We start from the raw sequence: 6,104 nt of genomic DNA on the forward strand, positions 1-6,104 counted from the left end.
CCAGAGTCCAAGTCCAAGTCCAAGTCCAAGTCCAGGGTGGATTAAGTCTAGAAGTTAGAAGATGGAACTAGGGTCAAGGTCATGTACAATCAGGTGCCAGATCATCATCCAGAAACAACACAGGAGGTAGCTGACCAACCCTAGGTGCACCTGGCCTGCTGGCTCCCCAAAGGGGAGCCAATAAAAGACCAGCCCTCTAAGAAGGGTCCATCTCATGACATAGGACTTAGTTTGCCCTGGAGGGTTGGGAAGAGGAAAGGAGCTTGCAGGAGGTCACTTTTAAAAGATTAGAGAAATAAATTGCTTAAATTATTAGTTCAGAGGTTGACTATTTTGAGGTTTTTTCCAATGTAATGCATTGATATAAAAAATAATGCTAATTATAGCCAAAGCCACTGCTTTAAATTATTTAAAATGTCATAAGCAAGTTCTCAAAATTAATTAGTCAACTAGAAACATGTGCCTGCTTTTATCAAGTTATGTATGCAGTTTGGGGTGAGGATGTGGGACCATAAGATATATAATCATGAAAACATTTTTGTATGAAAGGATTCACTTTTGTTTTTGAAATGTAAAAATTGGCATCTTTATTATTTCTAGTCTACTCTGCATCCTTATGTGATAATGAGTTTTCATATAAAAGCAGTTACCATGGTGGGCCCTCCCTTCTCTGTTGATGAAACGTGAGTATTAATGTTTCATATCCATTGTTTTCAACTCTGTTCCTTCTATATGTGTCTTCCCCATTAATATTACAACATTAAGGTGATCCACAACACACTTAAACTCTTTGCTCTGACTATCAAGATGACTGAGCCACCCTGTCCTATAAATAATAAGGTTCCAACATTTACAGATTACTCCTGTTAACTAAAAAGTGGTTAAAGTGAAAATTACCAGGTCCTGGCAGACGTTCATGTGACCTAAGTTCTGGGTTTTTTCTTGGGATTTATAACCTTGATAGTTAATTTTGCGGGCCTCTTTTAAAGCCTGTAATTTAGCGCAAATTGACATTTAAGCAGCTTTTTAAAGCTCTTGTATAAAAATGTTAAAACAGCCTGGGTTTTTTTTCCTATTAACATCGCCTATTACTTATTATTGTAGTCAGAGAATTGAATCATCAATATTCCCCTTTCAACATTTTCTTAGGAATTGGAGGCAGTGGAGACTATAGAACATCCTCAGTCAATTTTATTTCCTTCTTCAAAAAGGAAAAAATAAGCTACTTAGATTAACATTTAAAATTTGTGTACAGCAAAAGACACTACAAAATGAAGATAAACCACCAACTGGGAGTTATGAAGCATTAACAATAAAGGGTTGGCTACCATAAAAAAGACAAGAGATAATAAGTGTTGGCGAGGATGTGGAGAAAAGGGAACCCTTGTGCACTGTTTGTGGGAATGGAAATTGGTGCAGCCACCATGGAGAACAGTATGGAGGTTGCAAAAAAAGTTCTTAAAAAACTATCATATGATCCAGCAATCCCACTCTGGGTATTTATATGAAGGAATCAAAACACTAATTCAGGGCTTCCCTGGTGGCGCAGCGGTTGCGCGTCCGCCTGCCGATGCAGGGGAACCGGGTTCGCGCCCCGGTCTGGGAGGATCCCACATGCCGCGGAGCGGCTGGGCCCGTGAGCCATGGCTGCTGAGCCTGCGCGTCCGGAGCCTGTGCTCCGCAACGGGAGAGGCCACAGCAGAGGGAGGCCTGCATACCACAAAAAAAAAAAAAAAAAAAAAACAAACACTAATTCAAAAAGATATCTGCACCCCCGTATTCATAACAGCATTATTTACAGTAGCCAAGACATGGAAACAACCTAAGTGTCCATTGATGGATGAATGGGTAAAGAAAATATGATATATATGTGATATATACACATATACATATACAATAGAATACTATTCAGCTGTAAAAAAGATTGTGACAACATGGATGGACCTTGAGGCCATTAAGCTAAGTGAGATAAGTCAGAGAAAGACAAATACTGTATGATCTCACTTATATATGGAATCTAAAAAAAAAAGATCAGATTTGTGGTTACCAGAGACGGGGGCGGGAATGAGGGAATTGGATGAAGGTGGTCAAGAGATACAAACTGCCAGTTATTAAATAAGTACAGAATGTGATGTACAACATGATGACTATAGTTAACACTTCTATATGGTATATTTGAAAGTTGCCAAGAGAATAAATTCAATAGTTCTCAATGTAAGAAAAAAAATACTTTTCTTTCTCCTTTTTTGTATCTACATGAGGTGATGGATGTTAATTAAATTTACTGTGGCAACCATTTCACAGCGTATATAAGTCAAGTCATTATGCCATACATCTTAAACTCATACAGTGTTGTATGTCAATTATATCTCAATAAAACTGAAACAACAATAACAAAGGGTTAGTCCAGAATATATATATTTATATATGTAGAACAACTACAAATATTTAGAAAAAAATAAACAATCCAACAGGAAAATGGGAAGGAATAGGTAGTAGCAATTTTAAAAAGAGAGAGAAGGGTCATATAAAAAGATGCTCACCTACTAGTCATTAAAGAAAGTCAAATTAACACAATGAAATGCCATTTTATGCTCATTACGACTGGCAAAAACTTAAAAGTCTGAGAGAGGAAGGTGGTGGTTTGAACTGGTCTCTGTGCTCTCGTATTCACTGGCCCTCACCTCAATCTAACTGCCACACCACTTTCCAGCCAAATGGCTCCTGGGCTTAGAGGGTGTGGGCAGGCTGCAGCTCTGGCCAGTCCTGAAGGAGAGAGATGAACCCAAGGGACAGCTGGGGACCAGTAGTGAAAAGGCTTAGGAGGAAGAGCAGACCAGGCTGAGTATTCTAGAGAAAGCTTGCCAAGTGGAGATCCTTGGTCCCCTGGGTGAAGGCTGCTGTTCCCTCCATCCCCTGAGGAACTACAGAGGAGCCAGGCAGTCTTCCCTGTCCTGAAAGATGGGAGAATGACACCCTTTGCTAGCATTTTGCTTCTTTTAGGAAGACTGTATTTTATTTTTCTTGAACTCCAAGAACACAGAGTTTAGTTAACTTGAAGGGATGCACGTTTATTACAAAAGGCCACACAGGAACACCACAGAAGGACTTCAGTTTCATCAGCATAGAACTCAATCTCCTTAGAAAGAAAAGAACAAGGTCTGGTTGATGAAGAGTGGGGAAGTAGGAAGGAACTTGCTATGCATCATTCCCACTCTCTGTTGTCACGTACAAAACATCATCAAGGCTGCAACATAGGTCTTTTATTATAAGGTGAGGTCCATGTATGCTTACTTCCCCATCAGCATCATTATTCAGGAAAATGGTCTCTCTTCTTGAAATCTGAAATTGCTTGGGTGAAAAATATATCCACAAATTTGGGATAAGGCCAGGTTATTACTTGTTTAATATCTCAAGCTGAGAAAGATGAGTTAGTTCTTGAAGGAAACAGCTTTAAACTTGTATTGAAGCTGCTTCAATTTAAAAAACCATGCTAGTTAAAAACAAGAGTATCAGCAAGGTTTTGGATGGTATCTGTCTCTGATAAAGGAACAGTTCAGTGGGCAGATGAACAATATCTTGGAGTTGCCGAGCTACAGAAACAATGAAATATTTGTGATATTTAAAGAGCACAATTGAAATCATCTATTGAAAAACAGGTGGGAGGGTAAAATAAGGCATTTTGAGATATTTAAAATCATTTCTAAGTAATTCTTGCATCAAAGGAGAAATCACATCTAAAACTACTGATAAAATAAACATCAGTGAGTGTACAGCACTTCTCCTGTATGGCATGCAGCCAAAGCAATAATCAGCAGAAATGTACATTCTTAAGTACATTTACTAGAAAACAAGAAAGACAGAAAATAAATGCATTATACTTTTAACTCTCAATGATAGAAAAAGAACCAAACAAAACAAAAAAATTAGGGAGGTATTTAAAAAGATAAAAATAGAAATAAATTAAATAGAAAATAACCCCCAAAGGCAGACTAGATTAATTAAAATAAAGCTAGTTCTTGAAAAGCCCAGTAAAATTCACAAGCCTCTGGTAATTCTGATGACAGAGAGGAAGACAGAAATAAGAACAGAAATAAGAATTAAAACATAGCCAAAGATACAGATAATAATTGCAAAATCAAAAGAGAATTATATCTAATACACCAATAAATTTAAAATTTAGAGGAAAGAATTGTTCAGGACATATAGACTACCGGAATAATATCAGAAAAGATGTAAAACTGGATAAACAGCCATAGAAAAAAAATTGAAAACATAATTTTTAAAAATCTACAATTTAAAAAAGGCATTGGTCCCAGACTGTTTTATGGGTGAGTTCTGCAAAACCTTGAAATAATGGATTGTTTTTTCATGTTTTATTTAAATTGTTTCAGTGCATAGAATAAATATAAAATTCCTTTTTTTGTTCTGTAAAGCTAGTTTAACACAAAATTGAGCAAAAACTGCCCAAAACAGCCTTTTCACATAAAATTATAAAAGTAAAAATCTTTTAAAAAATTATAAATCAAAACTAGTAGCATATTACAAGAAGAATATATCATGACCAGGTAGGACGTTTTATAAGAATAAAAGTGTGGTTAAATGGTTAAACAATGGGATATGTATTAATTCCTTATATACATAGAAAAACAGAGAAATTCTATATGATCTTGCAATAGATGTTGAAAAAAGGAGTTAAAAAACCCCAAACCGGGCTTCCCTGGTGGCGCAGTGGTTGAGAGTCTGCTTGCCGATGCAGGGGACACGGGTTCGTGCCCCGGTCTGGGAGGATCCCACATGCCGCGGAGCGGCTGGGCCCGTGAGCCATGGCCGCTGAGCCTGCGCGTCCGGAGCCTGTGCTCCGCAACGCGAGAGGCCACAACAGTGAGAGGCCCGCGTACCGCAAAAAAAAGAAAAGAAAAACCCAAACCTACTCCTGAAATAAATTTAGTAATCTAGGAATAGGATGAGAACCGGATGCTCTGTAAGAAATTAATGTGAATTTTGTTCCCACTCCTTTAGACTGGTTAGCTAGGAATAAAAGAAAGTGTTACCCCTTCCCAACAGGACAACCAAGCTATGGTCTATGTTCTCCCTAACCCTAGCATGGATGGAGCTTTTGTGTTTCCAGGCTAGTGAATGAGAAGTTAGCGCTCAAGTACTGGCTGCCCTGGATATAATCAATCAGTCTTTATGATTAGAAGATCTGGTTTCCCACCAGCCACCCCGCCCCGCCGGGGTATTTAAACTATACTATCCAAGAGAAGGGCTTTGACTTGGTGGAATTTGAAAGGAATAACAGCTCGACTGAGAACTCAAGCGAGGAAAACACTGCAGTTTTCAGAGAGGTAGTGACTTGAAGGGTGTGGAATAACCTGAGCCAACTGGCATGTTGCTCTGGTTCAGATTTGGCAGGGATCCTATTGCTGGAGGAATAAATGTAGACACTGACCCAGCAGGGCTGAGACCCCAGATGCCTGTTGAGGTCCTTTGTGCTCTGCAGCATACCGTGCATGCTCATGTGTGCTTGTGTATGCATGTGTATCCTTTGGGTATGCATGTGTGTGCACACACGTTTATGTGTATGTACACAGCTGTGTGTGATGTTTTGGATTTTGCTTATCAGTTATCACAGTGAATATATAATACTTGCAAAAATATTTTAAAACTATGAGAACAGGAGAGTTTTGTCAGATGGCCAAATATAAGAGCAACATGTCAATGTGACTTGCTTTTCTGCATGCCAGCATTAACAAATCTGCAAAGTAATGGGGAAAATATTCACTCACACTGGCAACAAAACTTATAAAACATCTTGGAATAAACATCACAAGAAATGTGTTAAACCTATGAGGAAAAAAATCATAAAATTTATTGAAGGAAATATATAAACACTTGATTAAGTGAAATGACATACTACAGTTCTGGATATACTGTTTTTCTAGTTGTGTAAGTAGGGTAAATTATTTAACCTTTCTGTGTCTTCTCTCCCTTGTTGGTAAGATGGAAATGAAAACAGTATCTACTTCACTGGGTTGTTATGAGAATTAAATGAATTAATTTAGGTAAACTATAATATAATCATTATTATTATTAATAAAAAA

The 6,104-nt window shown here is 37.9% G+C and overlaps 1 pseudogene; it reads left to right on the forward strand.

Moving 5' to 3' along the window:
• Positions 1-651: 651 nt before the first annotated feature.
• Positions 652-3,608, forward strand: LOC102996049 (60S ribosomal protein L9-like; annotated as a pseudogene).
• Positions 3,609-6,104: the final 2,496 nt, after the last annotated feature.

Source organism: Physeter macrocephalus, chromosome 5 (genome assembly GCF_002837175.3).
Source record: "Physeter macrocephalus isolate SW-GA chromosome 5, ASM283717v5, whole genome shotgun sequence".
NCBI lineage: Eukaryota > Metazoa > Chordata > Mammalia > Artiodactyla > Physeteridae > Physeter > Physeter macrocephalus.